Below are 13,783 nucleotides of genomic sequence, written 5' to 3' on the forward strand. Positions count from 1 at the left end.
GGTTCCGACACAGCCAGCCTCAGCCCCGTTAGCCACTTGTTGGTGCACATCAGCAGATGACAGGTTCTCATGAGACAGTAAGATCCACAGGAAATATGACAGCAGAGTTCCTCATCAGAGAATTTCTACATCTATTACTCCACAGGAATGGTTCCTTTCCAAAGAACTTCATTCTGGGGAGCTCTTGGGTGGCGTCTAAGAGGAGATTAATCTCCCTGTTTATGTTTCAGATGAGAAGTGAGTGTTTTCCTTAACCAGTGTCTAATGGGGCTCAAATCCTTCTTTGGACAACATCCCACATCTAAATGGAAGAGCTTGGGACAGGATATTAGATGGGTACCATACAGACAGAGGTATTTCTCCATTGACCCATCAGTCAAAAGCCAAGTAGCCTTGGCTCTTACGGATGCACATGTCCTCCCCAGAATTCATGGACCAAGTTTGGGCTCAGTCAGGCAGGCAGTGTACTCTTATGCTTTGGATTATCTCAATGCCAGCATGCAGAAGAATTTTTTTTCGGGAGGTATTCACCATCTCTAAAGAAAGAACTTCCTATATCTGTATCTATATTTGAACATGTAATCTGTAGATAGATGATGGATTGATAGAGAATATAAATTAGATAGGTAGATAAGTAGGTAGATAGACAGATGGACAGACAGATAAATTTGGACACAGATACCTGGCTATTACTAGTTCTTCAAGTATGAGAAGTCAGATATTTCACATCAACTTCCTACTGGCTGTCTCATTTTCATTGCAAGGCGTCACTCTTTTTTTCAACTTTATGGAGATATAATTGACATAACGTTGTGTAAGTTTAGGTGCACAATATGTTGATTTGATACACTTCGGTGCTGCAAAACGAGGTCCATTGTGGCATTAGCTAACGCCTCTACCACCTCACATAATTGCCATTTCTTTTTTTGTGTATGTGGTTATATCTACTCTCTCAGCAACTTTTAAGTATAGAATACAGTATCGTTAATTATACTCACCATGCTATACATTGGAGCCTTAGAAATTATCTTTTTTTTTTTTTGTGGTACGCGGGCCTCTCACTGCTGTGGCCTCTCCCGTTGCGGAGCACAGGCTCCAGACGCGCAGGCTCAGCAGCCATGGCTCACGGGCCCAGCCGCTCTGCGGCTTGTGGGATCTTCCCGGACCGGGGCACGAACCCGTGTCCCCTGCATCGGCAGGCAGACTTTCAACCACTGCGCCACCAGGGAAGCCCTATTTATCTTTTTTTAAATAAATTTATTTATTTTATTTATTGATTTTTGGCTGTATTGGGTCTCTGTTGCTGCGCACGGGCTTTCTCTAGTTGCGGCGAGCGGGGACTACTCTTCATCGCGGTGCGCGGGCTTCTTAGTGCAGTGGCTTCTCTGGTTGCCGAGCACGGGCTCTAGGTGCACGGCTTCCGTAGTTGTGGCCCACGGGCGTAGTCGCTCCGCGGCATGTGGGATCTTCCTGGACTAGGGCTCGAACCCGCGTCCTCTGCATTGGCAGGCGGATTCCTAACCACTGCACCACCAGGGAAGCCTCCAGGTTCATGTTCTTTTTGACACATCAGAACCCCTGGTAGGAGGTAAAAATTAAGCAGTAAGGCAGGGACTATAGCACCTCTCAGTGTCCCTCCAGCCTGTGCCTGTGGATGGGGGGCAGGGCAGGGGCTCATCTCCTGCCATGTCCGTGCCTTCTCCATGGTCCCTGCTTCCGTGGGGCACCCCTGAGACCGGCACTATGAACACTGCCCCCTCCTTACGTCACTCCAGCCTAGTGGTGGCACCAGCGACCTGCCCTTACCTATTGCTGGGTAGCCTCACTTCCCCTGTTTGGTTTCCTAACTTACCCGTCACCTGGATACCTGTACTGGTTACCTATTGCTGCTGTAGGAAATTGCCACAAACGTGGTGGCTGGAAAGAACACAAATCTATGATTTTGTAGTTTTGGAGTCAGAAGTCTGACACAGGTTTCACTGGGTTAAGATCGAGGTGTCAGCAGGGCTGTGTTCCCTTCTGGAGCTCTAGGGGAGAATCAGTTCCCGTGCCTTTTCCAGCTTGGAGAGGCAGCTCGAATTCCTGGTTTCATGACCCTGTCCTCTATCTTCGAAGCCAGCGCAGGTGGGTGGCGTCTTTCTTAGGCACTGTTACTCTGATGCTCACGCTCCTGCCTCCTTCTTTCTCTCATATGGACCCTTGTGATGACACTGAGCCCACCTGGATAACCCAGGATAATCTCCCCATCTCAAGGTCAACTGCTTACCAACATTAGTTCCATATCCAGTTTCGTCTCCCTTGGAATGTAACATGACACATTCATAGATTTGGAGTATTAGGATGTGGGCATCATGGGGTACAATTATTCTGCCCACTCTAGTACCCAAGTTCCTGCATTAAATACTCTTTTATCTAAAACACTTGGAGCGCTTCCTGTTGTTCTGAGTGGACCCTGACTGACACTTCCACCAGGAAACTTTGGGATTAGGAAGATTGGCTCAACGGGTAGCCATTCTGGACAAGAGCTCTCTGACCTGTGACCACGATCTCCAGGGGCTCGCTGGGTGCTGACCACACAGAGGGGAAGTGACTGTAATCACCGTGACATCTGTAGGTCCCTGCATGTGCTGAGGTCACAGGGCCCATGAGGAAGCTGTTCTGAAATGTTATGCCTGGGAGCCCAGGGACATGGGCTCCATCATCCTTGTACAGGCTGAACCTGTCAAAGCCGAGATGGGGGTCTACTGAAGGGTCACATGCTGTCCTTGAGGAACCGTAGGGTTTGGCCAGGCTGACAGGGAGGGCTTGTCCTGACCACCTGGGGGAGAAGGAGGCACAGCTTGGAGAGGAAAATGGGGAGCCCCTTCCCCTCCCTGTGCTCAGAGGTTCCTCCTCCTTCCCACGTCTCTAAGGCTCCTTTCCAAACCAGGGGAACCCATGCCCCATGGAGATTCCTACGCCACAGAGACATGGCATCTCCTACAAGAAAAACATCTGCTGAGAACTTTGAGCAAGTGCCGACTCGCGGACTCTTACTAGATGTTGATAATGTAAAATTAGTTGCATAAGACAAGACAGTGTAGACAATGAATAGAAGAGTAACCTGCGTTGAGTGAAATGATGTCAGCTCACACGAGAAACACGTGACACGGGGGAGCCTACAACACAACCTCCTGGAGTCTCAGGGGCGCGGTATACGGTTCTCCCCCTCTTCTGAAAGCAGGACAGCAGCAGTAGTACCTGCAGTGCCTGCTCTCATGGAACTGCTGGAGGACTTGAGTTATTGCCTTGTCCTCTGAGGGGCTGTTGCTCCTGGCACTGCTTCCTTCCCTCACTCTAGAGATGACACCGATTCCTCCCAGACACGCCAGGTCTGAGCATCACAGTCTTCTATTGGTGCCCTAGAGCCTGGCTCAGCAGAGGGAAGAAGAGTGTCTAGGAAGGGTTTCTGGACCAGAACTGGGGGCTAGACTTTCCTGGGCCGCCACTTTCTACTTCCCAAGAGCCTCACCCTCATATTGTTACGACGTCCCACCGTCAACCCATCACCCTACCTTCTGTGCTGTATCCCCTCCTATTACAGGAAGGTCTTACTTGAGGTGGATGGCAACCCAAGGTTTGGGGAAAAGACTCACCCCCTTGTGCCCAGATCCTCTGGCTCAAGAAGAACCCTGGAAAGAAAGACTTATGATGGACAGTCCATCTCCTGTAAGACCTGGCCCCCCACTCCTGCTTCCACCTGGCCTGGGAGCCTCGTTGGCTAGGACTGTGCTCAGCTGAAGATGAACTCAGCTGTCAAGGTCTACCTGGCCCCCATGGAAGCAGGGCTCTCTGCTGTGGAGGACTCGGTGTTCCAGCCCAGTGTGTCCACCAGAGAGTTCCCTGCCTGCCTTCCCTTCCAGGACCCACCAAGACACGCCAGGCTGGCGATGGTGGGCAGCACAGTACTGCTTCTGCTGAACAGAAGGCGGTGACCCAGCAAACCTGAAACGCACACAGGATGTTATGGTGGCGGCCCAACTAATGTCGTGTACAAGTTGACCACGGGACGGACAGGTGACTCACATGGGCTCTTCTTACCTTAAAAAAGTCAGTGTGGGGGGCCCAGCTGAGGGAGGAGAGGAATTGGGCTTCCTGGAAGATTTTCGGACTAGAGCTGTCTCTTCAGATCATTTAACAATGGCCGGGCTTGAAACGTAATCTCTGACTCAACCCACCTATGGCGACGTTGTTAAGTTTACCAGAAATTTATTCTTCAATATCTAATCTGCTATTACCTTGATACATTGAATTATTTTCTTTTTTCATATTGGATATGATTTTCATAGAATTTCTTATTTCTTCTTTCCTACGTTTAAAAAAATTCCCAAACATTATATTTTATCTTGAATGCTCAACCATCTTTATGATAGTAAAATTTTTTTATTGAAAATGCCAATTTTATGATTTTTTAAAATTTATGGATTTCCTTATACTGTGTCATCTTTTCCCTGTATGTATGTATTTCCAAGTTCCTTGAACACCTAACAATTTTTAAAAATTGACGTATAGTTGCCTTACAATATTATATTAGTTACAGGTGTATTACACAGTGATGCAATATTTTTATAGATTACACACCATAACAAAGTATTATCAAATATTGACCATATTCCCTGTGCTGTACATTATATCTCTGTGGCTTACTTATTTTATAACTGGTCATTGGTATTTCTTAATCCCTTTCACCTATTTTGCTCCCCGCCACCCCTCTTCTTCCCTCAGGTAACCCCTAGTTTGTTCTCTGTATCTGTGAGTCTGATTCTGTTTTGTTACATGTGTTCATTTGTTTTGATTTTTAGATTCCACACATAAGTGAAAACATATAGTATTTCTCTTTTTCTGTCTGACTTTCTTCACTAAACATAATACCCTGCAGGTCCATCCATGTTCTCTAACGGCAGGATTTTGTTCTCTTTTAAAAATTGAGGTATAGTTGATTGACAGTATTATATAAATTTCAGGTGTACCACATAGCTGATCCACAATTTTTTTAAAGATTAACTCCATTTAGTTTATTGTATGTAGTAGTTTGTGGGCTGTTTGTGAAGACACTGATTAAATTAGAAAATAAAAAATTAAGGGTAAGATTGGAGAGTTCCGCAAAAGCCACCTTCCTGAGTGTATTGTGTACTAAGAACAGATGTGTGGTTTCTTTCCAGAAAACGATGGGTGCTAAAAAAAAACGTGTAAGCACGAGGTGATATTCTTAGAGTCTGGGTGAAAATATATCCGGCAGAAATTTTCACGGAGTTAAGAGGTGATGAGTCCTTCCAGGAAGAGATTCTCCTTGTCACTTACATTCCACTAGGTATGGTCATCTCGTAATATTATGTTAAGTATCATCCCTACCTGTGGGTCTCTTCCATCAGACTGAGCTCTGTGAGAATATGGATTCTGTCTTCACATTGGCGTCATCAATCTAGAACAGCTATTGTGTTCTGCCACGATGAAAGTGTCATGTATTTGCTGTGTTCCGTGTGGCAGTGAGCAGATATGTGCGGTTTCTGAGCACTTGAATTTTGGCTAGTGTAGCCGAGGAACTGAATTTTAAAATTTATTTAATTTAATCTAATTTTCATTTACGTACCCTTGTATGGCTAGTGGCCACCATACTGGATACCTCAAACAGGATATACTTCATCTTTTTTTTTTTTTAACCTACTTGCATTGCTTTTATTTTTTCATGCAAAGGCACTTTATTTATTTATTTAAACATCTTTATTGGAGTGTAATTGCTTTACAGTGGTGTGTTAGTTTCTGCTGTATAACAAAGTGAATCGGCTATGCATATACATATATCCCCGTATCTCCTCCCTCTTGCGTCTCCCTCCCACCCTCCCTATCCCACCCCTCTAGGTGGTCACAAAGCACTGAGCTGAGCTCCCTGTGCTATGCGGCTGCTTCCCACTAGCTATCTACCTTATGTTTGGTAGTGTATATATGTCTGTGCCACTCTCTCACTTCATCCCAGCTTCCCCTTCCCTGTGTCAAGTCCATTCTCTAGGTCTGCATCTTTATTCCTGTCCTGCCCCTGTATGCTAACATATATGTATGGAATCTTAAAAAAAAAAAAAAGGTTCTGAGGCATTTTATTTTAAATATAGCAGTGTGTACATTGTCAATCCCAAACTCCCAATCTATCCCTCCCCGCACGCTGCCCCCCTGGTAGCCATAAGTTTGTTCTCTAATTCTGTGAGCCTGTTTCTGTTTTGTAAATAAGTTCATTTTATACTTCATCTTTGTAAAATTTTACAGAATAGTTGTTGTTGCTGTCGTTGTTTTAACTGAATAGTTTGAAGTATCAACTGGCAGACTTTCTAGATTTGCTTCAGTGGAATTTCAGGAAAAGGGTGATAATGATTTGCTATCCAGTATGTGCGGGTGAGTGCAATAAAATATCCGGAAATGGCTGGATAGTTAGAATAGAATAGCTGGGAGATGACGAAGGGGTTGTGGGATTTTGAAGACCATCCTACACGTCTTGAGACTCCACTGTGAGCCTCAGAGCTGGGGGCCTGGGTTTGAGGAGAAGGAAGAGTGTCCATGCAGGAGCCCCTTTAAGAAGAGGTCCAGGTCCTTGCTTTGTAACACTCTGTGTGCTCAGAGCCTGGGGCCAGGTCAGGTCTCAGCATGGTCTTGGTTTACATTGAGTCCCATGCAGATACTGGACTCAGAGGAGGACGTAGGGCTCAGGGGAATGGGAGTGAATATTGTCTCTGAGAGGGTGCAGCAGTTCATGTGGGCGTGTATCACATCCTGTGTGTCTTCTGCCGTAGGGTCCTGAGAGGAGAAGGGTAAGAATGATGTACTGAGACATGATATCTGAAGGCAGGAGCACTGGATATGTGGAAGGGCTCAAGTTATGGTGAGGGTTTGGGCTGGGAGGATTCACCTCGCCATTCATCATTCGGTCTTCCATGGGCTCTGGGTCCACAATGGCAGCATCTGCAAATGGAAGAGAGTCAAGGCTTTGGGGGGCATTCTTCCAGATCCCCACATCTTTGACAGGGACACCAAAGCCAGAAAAAGGTAGTGGTGTACCCGAGGTTGCTCAGCCTGTCTACCCCAATAAGTCAAAAAAACATCCCACATACAGCCCCAGGCGTACACTGACTCGCTGGATCCTGTACAAACCCATGGATCCCATCCTACATCTTCTGTTATAGACCATCCTCTTCTGCAAGTTAGCAGATTCCCCAGCACCGAGGAGCGTACAGGGGAGAAGGAGGGATGGTTGTAGGTTGAAGGAAAGGAGGGGATCCATGGGTCTCTGGAATATGTTCCATCAAGGATCTCAACAACAAAAATCACAGTTTAACCTACAGGAAATGAAAACACAATAATAAATTTATTTATTGTTTATTTTTTTAATTTATGGCTTCATTGCTGCGCACGGGCTTTCTCTAGTTACGGCGAGCGGGGTCTACTCTTCGTTGTGATGCTCTGGCTTCTCATTGCAGTGGCTTCTTTTGTTGCAGAGCACAGCCTCTGGGCGTGCGAGCTCAGTAGTTGTGGCTCCCGGGCTCTAGAGCACAGGCTCAGTAGTTGTGGCACACGGGCTTCAGCAGTTGTGGCTTGTGGGCTCTAGAGCGCAGGCTCAGTAGTTGTGGTGCACCGGCTTAGTTGCTCCACGGCATGTGGGACCTTCCTGGACCAGGGCTCAGACCGATGTCTCCTACATTGGCAGGCGGATTCTTAACCACTGCGCCACCAGGGGAGTCCCGATGTATCATATCTTCTTTATCCATTCATCTGTTGATGGGCACTTAGGTTGTTTCCATGTCTTGTTTATCATAAATAATGATAAACACGATGAACACGGGGGTGCATATATCTTTTCAAATTAGTGTTTTTCTATTCCATCGATAAATGCCCAAAAGTGGAATACCTAGAGTATATGGTAGTTCTATTTTTAATTTTACAAGGGGCCTCCATACTGGTTTCCACAGTGGCGGCACCGGTTTACATTCCCACCAACAGTATATGAAGAATAGCTTTTCCCCACGTCCTCACCAACACTTTTTATTTCTTGCCTTTTTGATAATAGCCGTTCCACCAGGGCCGAGGTCTCATAGTGGTTTGTACTTGCATTTCCCTGATAATTAGTGATGTTGAACATGTTTTCAACATGCCCGTTGGCCTTCTGTATGTCTACTTTGAAACACTGTCTCTTCCCTTCCTCTGCTCATTTTAAAATCAGGTTGGTTGTATTTTTGTTGTTGAGTTGTATGAGTTTTTAAAATATATTTTTGTTATTAACCCCTTGTCAGATACATGATTGGAAACTCTCTCTTCCCATTCCATAGGTTGTCTTTTCAATTTTGTTGATTGTTTCCTTCACCGTGCAAAAGATCTTAGATCGATGTAATCTCATTTGTTTACTTTTGCCTTTATTTCCTTGCCTGAGGAGACAGATCTAGAAAGATATGGTTAACATCAGTGTCAAAGAGCGTACTCTGTTTTCTTCTAAGAGTTTAAAGTTTCTAGCCTTACATTCAAGTCTTCAGTGGATTTTGAGTTGACTTTTGTGTGTGGTATGAGATAGTGGTCTATTTTTATTTTTATTTTTGGTGTGGCTGTCCAGTTTTCCCAACACCATTTATTTATTTGTTTGTTTGTTTATTACTTTTTGGCCGTGCCACACGGCATGTGTGATCTTAGTTCCCTGACCAGGGATTGAACCCGCGCCTCCTGCATTGGAAGCACGGGGTCCTAACCACCGGACCGCCAGGGAAGTCCCCAACACCATCTACTGAAGAAACTATTCCTTCTCTATTGTATGTTCTTTGCTCCTTTGTTGTAAATTAATTGCTCATATATGTGTGAGTTTATTTCTGGGCTCTCAATTCTGTTCTTTGACCTACGTATCTGATTTTCTGCCACTGTGATACAGTTTAGATTTCTATGGTTTGTGATAATAGTTTGAAATCAGGGAGTGTGATACCTCCAGCTTTGTTCTTTTTTCTTAAGCTTGCTTTAGCTCTTTGTGGTCTTTTCTGGTTCCATGGGAATTTTAGAATTTTTTTCTGTCCTATTTCTATGGAAAACGTGCTTCGGATTTTGATAGGGGTTACACTGAATCTGTAGATTGCTTTAGGTAATATGAACATTTTAACAATGTTATATTCTTCAACACCTAAGCACAGAATAGCTTGCCATTTATTTGTGTCTTCAATTTCTTTCAACAGTGTCTCATAATTTTCAATGTACAGGTCTCTGAGACCTCTTTAGTTAAATTGACTCCTAGGTATTTTATTATTTTTATTGCAATGGTAAATGAGATTGTTTTCTTAATTTCTCTTTCTGCTAGCTCATTTTTAGTGAATAAAAGTGCAACAGGTTTTTGTATATTGATTTTGTATCCTGCAACTTTTACTATATTTGTTTATAATTTTCGTTGGAGTTTGCAGGGTTTTCTACATATAAAATCAAGTCAACCAGAAATAGTGACAGTTTTGCTTCTTTCTGTCAAATTTGGATGGCTTTTATTTCATTGTCTTGCCTAATTGTTTTGTCTAGGACTTTCAATACTGTGTTGAAGAAGAGTGGTGAGAATGGGCACCCTTGTCTTATTCCTGATTTTACAGGGTTCGCTTTCAGTTTTTCACCATTGAGTATGATGGTACCTGTGGGCTTGTCATCATGGCCTGTATTGTGTTGCGGTAGGTTCCTTCTATACCCACTTGAGTGAGAGTTTCTGTCATAAATGGGTGTTGAATCTTGTCAAATGTTTTTTTCTACATCTATTGAGATGATCATATAGTTTTTGTCCTTCATTTTGTGAATGTGGTGTATCCCATTGGTTGGATTATGGATGTTAAACCATCCTTGCATCCTTGGAATGAATCTCACTGGATCATGATGTAAAGTCCTTTAGTGTACCATTATACTGAAGGGTGAAGAGCTGAATTCATTTCCTCTAAGATCTGGAACAAGAGAAGATGCTCCCTTTCCCCATTTTTATTCAACATAGTAGTAGAAGTCCTAGCCACAGCAATTAGTCAAGGAAAAGAAATAAAACGCATCCAAACCGAACATGAAGAAGTAACTATTTGCAGATGGCATGATACTATACATAGAAAGCTCTAATTACTCCACCAAAACCTATTAAAACTAATAAATGAATTCAGTAAAGTTGCAGTAAAGTATACCAAATTAATATACAGAAATCTTCCGCTTTTCTATACATTAAAAATGAACTATCAGAAAGAATATCAAGAAAGCAATCCTGTTTAGAATTACTTCAAAAAGAATCAAATACCTGGGAATAAACTTAACCGAGGAGGTGAAAAAGCTGTGTTCTTAAATCTATAAGGCGTTAAGAAAGCAGTATGTTTTTGGATATGTCTCCTTAGGCAAGGGCAACAAAAGCAAAAATAAACAACACGAAAGAACAAACAAAACAAAACAGAAACAGACTCATAGGTACAGAGAACAAACTAGTGGTTGTCATAGGGGAGTGTGGGAGGGGGGAAGGATGAAATACGTAAAGGGGATTAAGAGGTACAAACTTCCAGCTGTAGAAGAAATAAGTCATGGGGATGTAATGTACACATAAGGAATATAGTCAATAATACTGTAACAACCTTGTGTGGTGACAGATTGTAACTGGTTTTATTGTGGTGATCATTTCATAATGTTTAAAAATATCAAATCACTATGTTGTACACCTGAAACTAGTATAATATTGTATGTTAATTATAAAGCAATAAGAAAGAAATTCAGTGAGAAATTACCCGTTTTCCAGAAGACCCTGTGGCTTCCATCTTGAACTAAAGCTTCCAGCATCACCATACAGGTTACCACCCTAATGAATTACATGGAAATCGTTTCCTTCTTTTATGGTAGGGTCAAGATGAGTTATGCCTCCCTAAGTTGTAAATCTTGTCTCCTCTTGAACATTATGTATGTAATGGAGTAATATTACAGTCATGCTTCTTAACATTTTCTTTTATTTATTTAATTCCATGTTTCAAAATGGATCTTTATTCTGTCTGTAGTTTCAGTTTGTGAATTTTTACTGCCCTATAATATTCCATTGCATATATATAAACCACAAATTTTTAAAAATTAACAAAAAAATTTATTGAAGTATAGTTGCTTTACAGTATGTCAATTTCTGCTGTACAGCAAAGTGATTCAGTTAATACCTATATATATTCTTTTCCATTATGGTTTATCACAGGATATTGAATATAGTTCCCTGTGCTATACAGTAGGACCTTGTCATTTATCCATCTTATATATAAATAGTTTGTATCTGCTAATCCCAAACTCCCAATACCTCCCTCCCCATTGGCAACCGCAAGTCTGTTCTCTATGTCTGTGAGTCTGTTACTGTTTCATAGATATGTTCATTTGTGTTGTATTTATTTATTTATGTGGCTGCACCTGGCCTTAGTTGTGGCACACGGGATCTTCACTGCCGCGTGCGGGATCCTTTTTGAGGCATGCAGGATGTTTAGTTGTGGCATGCGAACTCTTAGTTGCAGCATGTGGGATCTAGTTCCCTGATCAGGGTTCAGACCTGGGACCCCTGCATTGGGTGCATGGAGTCTTAGCCACTGGACCACTAGGAAAGTCCCTTGTGTCATTTTTTAGATTGCACATGTAAGTGATATCATATGGTATTTGTCTTTCTCTTTCTGTCTTACTTCACTTAGTATGATCATCTCTAGGTCCATCCACGTTGCTGCAAGTGGCATTATTTCATTTTTTTTCTTTCAATTTTTTTTTTTAAAGAAGATGTTGGGGGTAGGAGTTTATTAATTAATTTATTTATTTTTGCTGTGTTGGGTCTTCGTTTCTGTGCGAGGGCTTTCTCTAGTTGTGGCAAGCGGGGGCCACTCTTCATCGTGGTGCGCGGGCCTCTCACTATCGCAGCCTCTCTTGTTGCGGAGCACAGGCTCCAGACGCGCAGGCTCAGTAGTTGTGGCTCACGGGCCTAGTTGCTCCGCGGCACGTGGGATCCTCCCAGACCAGGGCTCGAACCCGTGTCCCCTGCATTAGCAGGCAGATTCTCAACCACTGCGCCACCAGGGAAGCCCTCAATTTTTTAAATAGATCTTTATGGGAATATAATTGCTTCACTAATTACTGTGTTAGTTTCTGTTGCACAACAAAACGAATCAGCCATATGCATACACACGTCCCCATATCCCCTCCCTCCCATCCTCCCTTTCCCACCCTTTTCCATTTTTTTTATGTCTGAGTAGTATTCCATTGTGTGTGTGTGTGTGTGTGTGTGCGCGCGTGCGTGTGTGTGCGCGTGCGCGTGTGTGTATATATGTATACACACACACACAACATCTTCTTTATCCATTCATCTGTCAGTGGACGTTTAGGTTGTTTCCATGTCTTGACTATTGTAAATAGTGATGCTGTGAATATAGGTGTACACGTATCTTTTCGAATTACAGCTTGTCTGGATATATGCCCAGGAGTGGCATTGCTGGATCATCTGGCAACTTTATTTTTAGTTTTTTGAGGAACCTCCATACTGTTCTCCATAGTGGCTGCACCAATTTGCATTCCCACCAACAGTGCAGGAGGGTCCCCTTTTCTCCACACCCTCTTCAGCATCTATTGTTTGTAGACTTTTTAATGGTGGCCATTCCGACCGGTGTGAGGTGGTACCTCATGGTAGTTTTGATTTGCATTTCTCTACTAGTTAGCGGTGTTGGTTATCTTTTCATGTGCCATCTGTATGTCTTCTTTTAAACCACAAATATTAATTGTGCCATTGATGTCTGTGGTTTTTGTCTAAAATGAGTGACACCTCTGCCAACATCCTCATGAATGTGCTGAGTCCAAGCTCATACTGCTCGCCATGGGGCAGAGAGATGAGATGTTGGGGCAACGAATAGTGACTTTATTCAGAAAGCCAGCAGACCTAGAAGGTGGTGGACTGATGCCCCAAAGAACCTTCTTACCCGAGTTAGATGGGGTTTTTTTGTGTGTGGGGGGGTCAGACAGTGTTTATTAAATGTAAAGTAGCCCTTGCCCCATGGGGAAGAAAATTCCAGGGAGAACAGAGATAATACAGATTAAACACCCACCTGTGCATTTACACACACACACACACACACACACACACAAAGCGGAGGACGTGTGGCTGGTTGTTGCACACTTTTTGATGCTGGAATCCTTTGTTCTTGCAGCTGTCCATGTAGCTCTGGTCATCATGTTCCTTTAAACCTCCAACAAGAAAAGGTTACTCTCTGTTCTGCAACTTTTTATCTCTGTATGTATGAAGTGTTATACCTTTAAAGGTCAGAGTCTTGAGAATGGGCTATTCTGTATATTTCAAGCTATAGGCAACGTTCTTTTGCAAAGGTGCATGACTGAGCACAGGCAACAGAGCACAGGGTTGGAGCTAAAGGAATAGGTCCAATATGGAGTCAGGTTTGTTCTTCTCTGTTACAAACATATCATATGCATACGCACACACTTTCCTCTAGGGTACACAGTTAGGGGCTAGAGACGTGTGTCTCTTCCTTTTAATGGATAATTGTTATCTACTTTCCTCATTGACTGTTAACACTTTGAACTCTCACCAGTTACATATTGGGATTCTAGGCACTCTATTTTTTCCCACAATTAACATTGCCGTTGTTTTCTATTTACCTTTAATGTGGATGTAATATAATTTTGGCATCATGCTTTCACTATCACTGTGGCATGACATTGAGGTGGAAATTACCATAGATTTTAAACTTTCTTTTTTAAATTAATTAATTCA

The sequence above is a fragment of the Lagenorhynchus albirostris genome, chromosome 19 (genome assembly GCF_949774975.1).
Source record: "Lagenorhynchus albirostris chromosome 19, mLagAlb1.1, whole genome shotgun sequence".
Classification (NCBI taxonomy): domain Eukaryota; kingdom Metazoa; phylum Chordata; class Mammalia; order Artiodactyla; family Delphinidae; genus Lagenorhynchus; species Lagenorhynchus albirostris.